This window comes from Bos javanicus, chromosome 7, assembly GCF_032452875.1.
Source record: "Bos javanicus breed banteng chromosome 7, ARS-OSU_banteng_1.0, whole genome shotgun sequence".
NCBI classification, from domain to species: Eukaryota; Metazoa; Chordata; class Mammalia; order Artiodactyla; family Bovidae; genus Bos; species Bos javanicus.
The window spans coordinates 92,961,420-92,974,672 of record NC_083874.1 but is presented as its reverse complement, the minus strand read 5'-3'; the positions used below and the strand labels follow the sequence as shown (position 1 = coordinate 92,974,672).

The window sequence follows — 13,253 nt, the reverse complement described above, 5'->3', positions numbered from 1 at the left end:
CATATGGCTTTTATTTTTCAATTTGTCAATGTGGTATATTACATTGATTGATTTGCAGATATTGAAGAATCCTTGCATTCCTGGGATAAAGCCCACTTGGTCATGGTGTATGATCTTTTTAATGTGTTGTTGGATTCTGATTGCTAGAATTTTGTTAAGGATTTTTGCATCTATGTTCATCAGTGATATTGGCCTATAGTTTTCTTTTTTTGTGGCATCTTTGTCAGGTTTTGGTATTAGGATGATGGTGGCCTCATAGAATGAGTCTGGAAGTTTACCTTCCTCTGCAATTTTCTGAAAGAGTTTGAGCAGGATAGGTGTTAGCTCTTCTCTAAATTTTTGGTAGAATTCAGCTGTGAAGCCGTCTGGACCGGGGCTTTTGTTTGCTGGAAGATTCGTGATTACAGTTTCAATTTCTGTGCTTGTGATGGGTCTGTTAAGATTTTCTATTTCTTCCTGGTTCAGTTTTGGAAAGTACTTTTCTAAGAATTTGTCCATTTCTTCCACGTTGTCCATTTTATTGTCATATAATTGCTTATAGTAGTCTCTTATGATCCTTTGTATTTCTGTGTTGTCTGTTGTAATCTCTCCATTTTCTAATTTTATTGATTTGATTTTTCTCCCTTTGTTTCTTGATGAGTCTGACTAATGGTTTGTCAATTTTATTTATCCTTTCAAAGAACCAGCTTTTGGCTTTGTTGATTTTTGCTACGATCTCCTATGTTTCTTTTGCATTTATATCTGCCCTAATTTTTAAGATTTTTTTCCTTCTACTAACCCTGGGGTTCTTCATTTCTTCCTTTTCTAGTTGCTTTAGGTGTAGAGTTAGGTTATTTATTTGACTTTTTTCTTGTTTCTTGAGGTATGCCTGTATTGCTATGAACTTTCCCCTTAGCACTGCTTTTACAGTGTCCCACAGGTTTGGGGTTGTTGTGTTTTCATTTTCATTCATTTCTATGCATATTTTTATTTCTTTTTTGATTTTTTCTGTGATTTGTTGGTTATTCAGCAGCGTGTTGTTTAGCCTCCATATGTTGGAATTTTTAATAGTTTTTCTGTTGTAATTGAGATCTAAACTTACTGCATTGTTGTCAGAAAAGATGCTTGCAATGATTTCAATTTTTTTGAATTTACCAAGGCTAGATTTATGGCCCAGGATGTGATCTATCCTGGAGAAGGTTCCGTGTGCACTTGAGAAAAAGGTGAAATTCATTGTTTTGGGGTGAAATGTCCTATAGATATCAATTAGGTCTAATTGGTCTATTGTATTGTTTAAAGTTTGTGTTTCCTTGTTAATTTTCTGTTTAGTTGATCTATCCATAGGTGTGAGTGGGGTATTAAAGTCTCCCACTATTATCGTGTTATTGTTAATTTCCCCTTTCATACTTGTTAGCATTTGTCTTACATATTGCAGTGCTCCTATGTTGGGTGCATATATGTTTATAATTGTTATATCTTCTTCTTGGATTGATCCTTTGATCATTATGTAGTGTCCTTCTTTGTCTCTTTTCACAGCCTTTGTTTTAAAGTCTATTTTATCTGATATGAGTATTGCTACTCCTGCTTTCTTTTGGTCTCTATTTGCATGGAATATCTTTTTCCAGCCCTTCACTTTCAGTCTGTATGTGTCCCCTGTTTTCAGATGGGTCTCTTGTAGACAACATATGTAGGGGTCTTGTTTTTGTATCCATTCAGCCAGTCTTTGTCTTTTGGTTGGGGCATTCAACCCATATGTTTAAAGTAATTATTGATAAGTATGATCCTGTTGCTATTTACTTTATTGTTTTGGGTTTGAGTTTATACACCCTTTTTGTGTTTCCTGTCTAAAGAATATCCTTTAGTGTTTGTTGCAGAGCTGGTTTGGTGGTGCTGAATTCTCTCAGCTTTTGCTTGTCTGTAAAGCTTTTGATTTCTCCTTCATATTTGAATGAGATCCTTGCTGGGTACAGTAATCTGGGCTGTAGGTTATTTTCTTTCATCAGTTTAAGTATGTCCTGTCATTCCTTCCTGGCCTGAAGAGTTTCTATTGAAAGATCAGCTGTTATCCTTATGGGAATCCCCTTGTATGTTATTTGTTGTTTTTCCCTTGCTGCTTTTAATATTTGTTCTTTGTGTTTGATCTTTGTTAATTTGATTAATATGTGTCTTGGGGTGTTTCGCCTTGGGTTTATCCTGTTTGGGACTCTCTGGGTTTCTTGGACTTAGGTGATTATTTCCTTCCCCATTTTAAGGAATTTTTCAACTATTATCTCCTCAAGTATTTTCTCATGGTCTTTCTTTTTGTCTTCTTCTTCTGGGACTCCTATGATTCGAATGTTGGAGCATTTAACAGTGTCCTGGAGGTCTCTGAGATTGTCCTCATTTCTTTTAATTTGTTTTTCTTTTTTCCTCTCTGATTCATTTATTTCTACCATTCTATCTTCTACTTGACTAATCCTATCTTCTGCCTCTGTTATTCCACTATTTGTTGCCTCCAGAGTGTTTTTGATCTCATTTATTGCATTATTCATTATATATTGACTCTTTTTTATTTATTCTAGGTCCTTGTTAAACCTTTCTTGCATGTTGTCAATCCTTGTTTCCAGGCTATTTATCTGTGATTCCATTTTAATTTCAAGATTTTGGATCATTTTCACTATCATTATTCGGAATTCTTTGTCATGTAGATTCCCTGTCTCTTCCTCTTTTGTTTGATTTGGTGGGCATTTATCCTTTTCCTTTACCTGCTGGGTATTCCTCTGTCTCTTCATCTTGTTTATATTGCTGAGTTTGGTGTGGCCTTTCTGTATTCTTGCAGTTTGTGGAGTTCTCTTTATTGTGGAGTTTCCTCGCTGTGGGTGGAGTTGTACAGGTGGCTTGTCAAGCTTTGGTTAGGGAAGCTTGTGTCAGTGTTCTGGTGGGTGGATATAGATTTCTTCTCTGTCCTTTCGAAGACAATGGGCTGCTTTTCTGGGTGCTTGATGTCCTCTGCCGGCATTCAGAAGTTGTTTTGTGGAATTTACTCAGCGTTTAAATGTTCTTTTGATGAGTTTGTGGGGGAGAAAGTGGTTTCCCCGTCCTATTCCTCCGCCATCTCAGGACTGCCCCTGGCAATATGTCTTAAAATTAAGTAGACTTACCTCCCACATTATTTATTTTTCAAAATTGTTTTATTTTTTCTAGTTTATTTACCTTTGCATATGTATATTAAAAATAATCTGGTTTATATCTATAAAAGTGCTTCTCTGGTGGCTCAGATGTTGAAGAGACTGCCTGCAACATGTGAGACTTGGGTTCTATCCCTGCATTGGGAAGATCCTCTAGAAAAGGAAATGGCAACCCACTCCAGTATTCTTGCCTTGAGAATTACATGGACCAAGAGCCTGGTGGGTTATAGTCCATGGAGTCACAATGTTGGACATGACTCAGTGACTAACACTTCACTTTTAATAGCTATAAAAGAAACTTTCTTAGATTTTGATAGGAATGGAATTAACCTGCTTATCAATTTGTGAAGAACTGACATCTTTGTTGAGTCTTACATGAACATACTATGACTTGCATTTCTTTATAGCTTTGATTTTTTAAATCAGTATTTTGTAATTATCAGCATACACGTCATATAAACATTTCATTAATTTTATAACTGAGTGTTTCATTCATTTGAGTGCTTGTAAATGGTATTATATTATAAATTTCAACATTAATGTTTTCATTGCTGTATATAGAATTACAACAGATTTTTTTAAGTTAGCTTGTATCCTGCATTATGTGCTGTCCTCTCTTATTATTTGGTGTAGGATTTTATTTTTTCTTACTCGTTCTTTGCGATTTTCTCTGTAGATAACTGTGTCATCTAATAGGAACAGTTTTATTTCTGCCTTTCTGATTTGTATGTCTTTTATTTCCTTTTCTTGTCTCATTGCACTGGCCAAAATCACCAGCACTGTGTTGAATAAGAGTGTTAAAAATTTAAATCTTTGACTTATTCCCAATCTTAGGGAGAAGGCATTCAGTCTTTTACTATTAAGTATAATGTTAGCTGTAAGTTTTTATGTATACTTTTTATCAAATTGACTAATGTAACTGAATATGTGATTGCATTTCAGTTTCAAAAAGGAAGTATTTATTTTTCTTTTGAACTGATTATTTTTTGGCTTTTCTGTCATGGTATCAGCAGTTGGCATTTATGTATAATTATTAACTGCCCTTACAACATTGTTTAAATTGTCCAATTTGGAATAAGGATTCCTTAAACTTACTGTTGATACTAAGGACACTATGGAAAATGTTGCTTTATGTGTGTGGGTTTGCCTCCCTCCCAATATTGGTGCCTGATGCTGTAGATACCTTCCTTTGGCCTTCCTACTGTAGTTGGGGATGCCTAATCTTCTCATCTAACCATGTTATAAATGTGTATTTAAGATTAATGATATGCTGGGCCAGATCCTGCTGTGTATTTCTTTGAAAGTATATTAGCTTTCTGATTGCCTATAAATCAAAATTTCACAAGTTATTTCTTTTAGTCACTAGATGGAATTTTATGATTTTAAAGAGTTGACATAGATTTTTTTAAAAAAGGAACATTTTCTGGGCAGCTTAAGGGCTTCTTTCTGTGAAATGGTTTGAATATTTTAGATATAATAAACTCTGTTATTTAATAAAGTTACAGTAAAATTTCTTGATCAGTAGATCAATGCATTGCTCATTAGAGTACTAAAGAACCAGTGCCCTCTGAATGGATTCACTCAATTCAGACATTTGATCTGCCCTTTCTAACCCTTGATAGCACTCCAAGGTTTTGCTGCTATGTGTGAGAACCCAAGATAAGCCTCAAACTTGGATTCTTTCTGAAGGTATAATGAGCTACCACCCCAGCCATTTGGCACATCACCCATGTTATTTTAGAAAAAAAAAAAAAAAAGCTTTTCAGTGGAATGGGATTATTTTACTTTAGCAGTTTTCTATGTTATAAAGTTTAATTGCAAGTTTAAATGAACAGAAGTAAATTTGTGCCCATATGGCATTAAAGTATGTTAACTTTAGGGGAGAGAAATAATATGAATAATGCTTAGAGATGTTTTTCTGTGCCAAAAACAAAAGCATAACATTCTTAAAATTGTATTTTCACTGAAATGTACCTGTCTAAGAAAAGAATAATATGTTTTATGCTTTTTTTTTTTTCCTTTTCTTGGATCATCGACAGTTCTAAAAGTAGAATAAGATTTGTAGCCTAGTAATGGTTTATAAGCATCACAGTAACTGGGCAAATAATCTATTGTAAATTTCCTACATGTCTATTGATGTCATTAAACACAAGCATATTGTATTTCAGAATCATTTAGTCATCTTCACTGTTACTGACAGTTGGTGCATTAGTTCATGTTAAATGGAGTATCTCTTTAAACTATTCTTGGCATTTCCTAGATTAGATGAATTATGAATTTGATTATTAAAATTAACCTTTTATGTTCATCTGGTATGTTGTTCTGAGCCAATGTCCTTTTGTACTAAATCTTTATCTTTCTATTCTCTGGAAAGAAAAGTCTTTATTCAGGTAGATATTTAATGCAAAGTATATTTTGCACAAAATATAGTTTGTAATATATGTAAGTTGTTTTTGCATACAAATATTTTGCAAATATATCTTGCATGAGCCAAAAGAAGGATAGATATATTCTAAGTTTGCACATCTTTTTGTTTCTTTCTCCCTTTCCTCAAAATTAATTAGGATTTTGGAAATAATAGAAATTAAAATTGGCTAAATTCTGCTAGGACCAGTAAAGATAAACTATATTTGACTTCTGAAATATATGCTAATTGATGCCCTTCCCACCCTCTACCATCTCCCCATCTCAATACTTTCTAGGTTTTAAGAACATTTTGTTAAATTAGTTTAAGGGAAAAGATTCTAAAAAATCATGCTTGGCTATTATGTCATAGGCAGATGGGCCTTCTCATTACACTCTTTATTCTTCTTCATGAATTTGTCAGGTTTTTTTTTTTTTCTTTTCTTTTCTGATTTTTAAAGAAGAGACTGAACAAATTGTTCCTTGAACCTCTTTTTCCTTTGGGGATGCACTCATGCTTCCACTTATATCCATATTCATGTATGTGTGTGTACAGACACATATACTTCTGGGAATCTCTTTTAGGGAATTTGTGGAATTATTTGATCAGACCAGAGGGATCTTGATTACGTTGTGATACAGCATTTAGAAAGAATTCTGAAACTTCATTTATTCAGAATAAGTATTTGAAATCAGTAAGACACTATTCAGAGTTGTACGGAATACCTTAACAAAACATGAAAGTTGATTTTTAAGTGCAGAAAGTTGTGTTTGGCCATTTTTGCAGATGGAGGAGTCTGAGGGAGAGGGAGTGGTATGTAGTTATCAAATCTTGAGTTAGAAAGTCATTTATTTCAAGGGCTTTTGAACTCCTCCTTCAAGAATAACTTTTTCTAGGAGTTAGAGCAGATGTAACTTGAAGGAGGGAAGACCAGTTTGTGGAAATGTTTACAGCATTAGATTTCCCAAATCTAAGATTAAATGTGGGTTTTGATTGCTAAGAAGTATGTAGACTATATGAAAAGATTGTGTATACTTTTTAGCTTTGCTTAGGTTCCTGAAATATCTTGTTGAATACAGAATAACTACTTGAAGCTATACTAGGACTCTTAGAAAACAGATTCAGTGTTCATCTGTACTCATTTCCTATCTAGCTCCCAGAACAATTGCCTGTGTTATGCTAATGCTAAAATCATCTGAGGGGCACAACCAGTATATCAAATGAAATATTTGTTTGCTAAAATCTAGTTTGACTAGGCTAGACATCTTTTGGAGCCTGAAAACAGATTGCTCAAACAACTTATGTTTAGTGATGGCTGATTTGGTGGAAATAGTAACAAAACATATAACGTTACTATTAACAACTAGAAAGCATAAACAACTGGCAGATCCACCTGGCATATAGAAACTAGAGGTGAGAGATGTAGCTGGGAAGTAAGAAGTCTGTGAAGCACTAAAGAGCTATCCAAGCAGTGCAGACAGGACTTTATTTTCTTATGCTCCAAAATTAGCGTGGACAGTGACTGCAGCCATGAAATTAAAAGACTTAATTTTAAGTCTTTAAAATTCCAAGGAAAGCTATGACAAGCCTAGACAGTGTGTTAAAAAGCAGAGACATCACTTTGCCAACATAGGTGTGTATAGTCAAAGCTATCATTTTTCCAGTAGTCAGGTACAGATGTGAGAGTTGAACCATCAAGAAAACTGAGCGCTGAAGAATTGATACTTTCAAACTGTGGTGTTGGAGAAGACTCTTGAGAGTCCCTTGGACTGGAAGAAGATCCAATCAGTCCATCCTAAAGGAAATTAGCCCTGAATATTCATTGGAAGGACTGATGCTGAAGCTGAAGCTCTAATACTTTGGCCACCTGATGTGAAGAGCCGACTCATTGGAAAAGACCCTGATGCTGGGAAAGATTGAGGGCAGGAGGAGAAGGGGGCGGCAGAGGGTGAAATGGATAGATAACATCTCAGCGGAGATGAATTTGAGCCAACTCCAGGAGACAGTGAAGGACAGAGGAGCCTGGCCTGCTGCAAACCATGGCGATGCAGAGTCAGACATAACTTAGCGATTGAACACCAACAATTTATTTGTTTACTTTTTACTCTTAGAAGACAGAACAGATACCTGTCTTTTTCTCTTCTGTATCCCCAGTGCCTAATCAATGATTGGTACGTAGAAACTTCTCAGTAAACATTTGCTCACTGAGCAAACCACCTGACAGAGAGCAAGGATTAGACTTCCCATTGTTTAACGCTGTATTCATTGCTGGAAGGAGAGTAGAAGATTGCAGATAGAGAGTGAAGAATTATTTTTGTTTGCTTTCAGAGAGGCTGTTGCTATCTCAGAGATCATAATTATTTCTTAGAAAATAAAGTTATGTTATTGTAGTTGAGGGGCATTTTCAAGGCATCAGTTGCATGAATGAATTAAAAAGACTCATGAAATGGGAAAATGTGATACCAGGAAAGCAGTTTCTTTTTTGTCATGATGTATATAACCTTGGAAGTCAGTGGTTATAGAACAGTTTGAGTACATACCAGAATGCAGGATGATCTTAGTTTGAGATAAATTAGGGACCACTGCAAGAATTCTGACTGGGACTTGTGAAGCAATGAGAGTTTATTTGGGACTCTTCAATGCAATGAGAAATCCTACAAATCTTAGAACCAGTTGAACACTTTAGTGGTCTGCATTCTCAAGTTTGAAAAGGCTGCTGTCCATTGGTCTACTGATTTCATAAAGATATTTGTTCATATTTGCTTTCTCTTTTAGAAAGCCCACTGTACCGCCTCAGAGAAAGATACTAATTTCCTTTTCTCAGGCCAGAAACCTATTTAATATCTGGACAATATATTTATGTGTGCATGTTTGTGTTTCCACACATAGGTAGATAAATGTAGATACAGGAATATAAATAGTGTACATTATTAAACTTTCACATTTTCCTAATTAGTGAAAATTTCTGAATAGTTTCAAAGGTGGTCTGGGCTGACAATCTTGGCAAAAATACGTTCCCATGGGCAGCACAGAAGAGACTTGGTCTCCATATATTTGATGATTCTTTAGGCAATATGTATCTATTTAGGGAAAATAGTCCATTTGGAACAGATTGAAGAAGGAGCCATAATTTCTGTGACTTGGTCGCCAAATCAGGACTTACCCAACAAAGTACTTATTTAGAAGTTTCTTTTCATTTTAACAAATCTTTTGTGTTTATAGTGATTGAGATAGACGTATAAATAGGTATAACTTCAAAATTGTAATCGACTTAAATTGTAATTTTGAAGCTCTTGTTTTTTTAAAAACATCTTTTTAATTCATAGTTTTTCATGATCTACTTCCACTAACGTGTGTGTGTGTGTGTGTGTGTGTAAGAAAACTCACCTTGAGCTCTAGCCTCTTGACAGATATTTGAGTGCACATAGTATTGTTGCCCGCAGACACTGTGTTGTACAGCAGATCTTTAGAACTAACTGTCTTGCATGGCTGGAACTATATGACCACTGAACAGTCATTTCTCACTTCAGTTTCCCCCTTACCCCTGGAAACTACAGTCTTACTCTCTGCTTCTCTGAGTTTGACTCTTTTAGATGCTTCATGTAGGTGGGATCATGCCGTATTGGCCCTTCTGTGACTGGCTGACTTCACTTGGCGTGATGTCCTCCAAGGTCATCATCGTCGTCCTATATGGCGGGACTTCCTTCTTTTTGAAGGCTGACTAACATTTCAGTGTAGGTATATATACCACAATTTCTCTACTCATTCCTCCGTCTTTGGACATTCGGGTTGTTTCCATTTCTTGGCTGTCGTGAATAATGTTGTCATGAATATGAAAGGGCAGATAGTTCTTTGAGATTCTGATTTTCATTCCTTTGGATATATACTCAGAAGTGGGATTACCAGGTCATATGGTAATTCCATTTTTAACGTTCTTAGGCTCCTCTCTACTATTTTTTATAGTGGCTACACCATTTTGTATTCTTACCAACAGTGTACAAGGTTTCCAATTTCTGGAATTACTGTAGTTATCATCAAGTGATATGCTCTTGGTATACATAACTTTGATATGCATCTGCCTCACATAGTCCACGCTTATTTTTTTATATTCTTGCCAAATAACTTTTAAAAGTGGTTTACTTGTATTGATAGTAAAAACACTTCACACTTAAAAGCTGATTTTCTTTTTCATTTTAAGTTTTTTTATATACTTTATCTCATCTGATTCTTAGAGACCTGTAAGATTGGTTTTTTCTTAGAGTTGTTACTGGGAATTTTCTAAGAACCTATTATATATGTTAAATATGAACTTTACTGTTTAAGCTAGTCTGTCTGCAAAATTGTAAGCCACTTACATTGTAAAGGAATTTGGAAGTTCTCATTTTTTAAAAAATAGTTTTATCATTCATGAGTTTTCAAGACATACTTCCACTCACATTTTATGTTAGTGCATTTACAGGATTGAGCAAAAAATTTTATAGTAGATGGCATGAATATTTTAAGTCTGCAGTGCAAAAGAACAACAACAAAAAATGTGTGGGGAATTCTGTTATGAGCTAGCAAGTCTGTGGGTTTTAATTTGAATTCACTGAAGAGAGTGGACTTTGTAGATTCACAGTTAATGAGCCATTTCTCTTAAAGTATTCTGTCACTATGGGATTGTGTACGGTTAGAACTGACAGTTGGAAATGTGCTGAGATAGGAAAGCTAAAAAACAGCTGTCTCCCTGGGCAAATGGTACCAGCTGGTGAGGCTCGCCAAAAGAAAATATTTTATATAATAAAATATCTTTCAGATATCACTGAAGTTACATATTATATATTTAAGGTTGGTTGAAGTTTGCTTTTGTCAAGTCAAAACACTGAGGTTTTTTTCCCACTTTATGAAGTTCTGTATTTTGTTGACAACTAATCTCTTTAGCATGTATAAGCAATATATAAGCCTTTAAAGTTTACTTTCTGAAATTGTGTGGGAATCATTAGAAAGGTGGTTTTATTTCTTATATGGATTTTAGAAATAGAAATGGTTTTTTTCCTGTCAGGTCTTTTCTAGACTGCAGTGGATTTTTTTTAAAGGTCTTGAATTGTTTCAGAAATGAAAAGTTATGTTCTCATACTCTGAGAAAAGATTTATACCATTGAACCTTAATTTAAAATTTTGGTAAGTCCCATTCTTTTGATATTATCAGATCTAACTGACCAAAATTAATATTTATGCTTGGTAAAAATTATATTTTATCTAAGTAGGAATCTCTCTCTTTTTTTTTTTTTTTTGCAGAATGGTGTTTATCAAATTTCTAGAATGCCTGTATCCTGAGATCCTTTAGTTTTGTACATGGAGAAACTGTATAATTAATGTTGGTACAAAAACAGGCAAATGACTAGTGTATTCTATAGACTTCAGTAGAGGATCATCTTTTTACTCATAAGAAAAAACTTTAGCTAAAAGTAATAAATCTAACTGAATGTATTATATTGGTAATAATCTACTTTATCTCCTCTTTTGGCTTATTTACCATACCTTTTTGTTTTATTTTATTAATGGTTACTCTAGGGTTTACAGTATTCATCATTAACTTGCAATTGTTTATCTTCAAATTATACCACTTCAAATAATAATAGGAGAGCCTCGTAACATTGTACTTTCATTTTGCCCTGTATCTGAGTTTCCATCTGGAATAATTTTCTTTAGCGTGAAGGACATTTTATAATATTTTTAGTACCAGTCTGCTGGCAGTTAATTTTCTTGGCTTTTGTTTGTCTAGAAAGGTCTTTATTTTGTCTTCATTTCTTAAGGATATTTTCAGTTTCTGTAGAATTGTAGGTGTGGGGTATTTTTTCCCCCTTGGGTTATTCTAAAGATGTTTCCTCATTTTCTTTTGGTTTGCATTTTTTTCTGTTGAACAGTTAGCGGTATTTCTTATCTTTAATTTCCTCTATGCAATGTGTTGTTTTCTCTGGCTGCTTTAGAGATTTTTCTCTTTATTACTAATTTTCAGCAATCTGATTATGAATGTGCCTTGGGGTTCTTTTCTTCATTATCTTCTTTGTTAAGCTTCTTGGATATGTGCTTTTATAGTTTTTTATCAAATCTAGAAAATGATCTGCCATTACTTTTAAAAGTATTTCTTTATTCCCCTCCTTCTCACAGCCCTCCTACTCCGTACTCCAATTGTTGTTTTTCTTTTTCAGTCGCTCAGTCGTGTCCGACTCTTTGCTATCCCATGGACTGCAGCACACCAGGCTTCCTTGTCCTTCACTATCTCCCTGAGTTTGCTCAAACTTGTGTCCACTGAGTCAGCAATGCCATCCATCCATCTCATCCTCTGTCACCCCCCTTCTCCTCCTGCCCTCAGTCTTTCCCAGCATCAGGGTCTTTTTCAGTCAGTCGGAATAACATGTATGTTAAGCTACTTCTCATTGTCCTTCTCATTATACTTTAGTGAAGTTTACTATTTCATTTTTTTCTCTCTTTCATTTTGGATAGGTTTTGTTGCTCTACCTTTACATTCTCTGATCTATTCTTTGGCAGGGTTTAATCAGATGTTAACCCTATTCACAGAATTTTTTATTTCAGATGCTGTATTTTTCAGTTCTCAGCAGTTGCATTCTTTGGTTCTTTTTTAAAAATCCATTTCTTTTCTCATTATATCAGTATTTATATTTCCCTTTGCATCCTGAAAAATACTTTTTTGTAATATCCAATTTAAGGTGCTTGTCTCTTACTGTCATCATCATCGTTATCATTTCTAGGTCTATTTTTATTGACTGATTTCACTCCCTATAACTCCTTATAAAAATTACAGATCACATTTTCCTATTTCTGTGAATGTCTATAGTAATTTGTATTGGATGGTGAACGTTATGCTGAGTGTCTGGAACTTGTTGTCTGCCTTTAAAAAACATTCAGTTTTCTTTCAAGAACAGTTAGATTTATTGTGGAATTGTTCATTTGTGGACTTCGTTTATGGCTTAGTTACAATAGCTCTTGAGTAACTGTTCCACTCGGGATAGTTTAGCTCTCTTCTGAGAGCCTTTGACCCTGAAGTGTATCCCTTCTTGGGCCACTACTAGATACCCCTAAGTACTCAGTGAAGAAGACTTTTCACCCTGGCTGGTTTGCCCTCAAATATCTCAGAGCCTTATAAAAGCTATTTGAATTGTTTATCTTTAAACTTTTCAATTTTTATTTTTTTCTTAGTAGTTTGCTTACTCTCGCTTTTTGGGAGTTTAACCCTATGCAAAGAGCAGAGTCAAAGACAGGAATTCATTTGTAGATTTCTGTTGCTCTTTTTCTGCATAATTTCCTGCGTAATCTCTGGTATTATGCCCTGCAAGCTCCAGTGACCTCAGTTTCCCTGAGCTCAAATCTACTTTTCCTTAGGTGAGGCCTGGGTTCCTCCTCCCTGGGCCAAAGTCCAGAAATAGCCTTTAGGCAGAAAACCATGGTGATGCTGGGGGCTCATCCTCTTTGCTTTCCTTCTCTCAGGGATCACAGATTTATTATTTCCTGTTTTCCACTCTCTGAAACAGTTGAATATATTTTATACACTTGTTTATTTGTTAATAGTGAAAGGGAAAATCCAAATACTAGTAATCTAATGCCAAACTCTAACAATTTCTTATATGTTTTTTTTTTTTTGGCTTATAAAATAGTAGAATGAAACGAGTTGCCAGTCCAGGTTCGATGCAGGATGCTGGATG

General features: G+C 34.8%; 1 protein-coding gene across 6 annotated transcripts in view; it reads left to right on the top strand.

Moving 5' to 3' along the window:
- Window positions 1–13,253, top strand: part of ARB2A (ARB2 cotranscriptional regulator A) — a 422,536-nt gene that overhangs the window by 89,755 nt on the left and 319,528 nt on the right. The window lies entirely within an intron of this gene.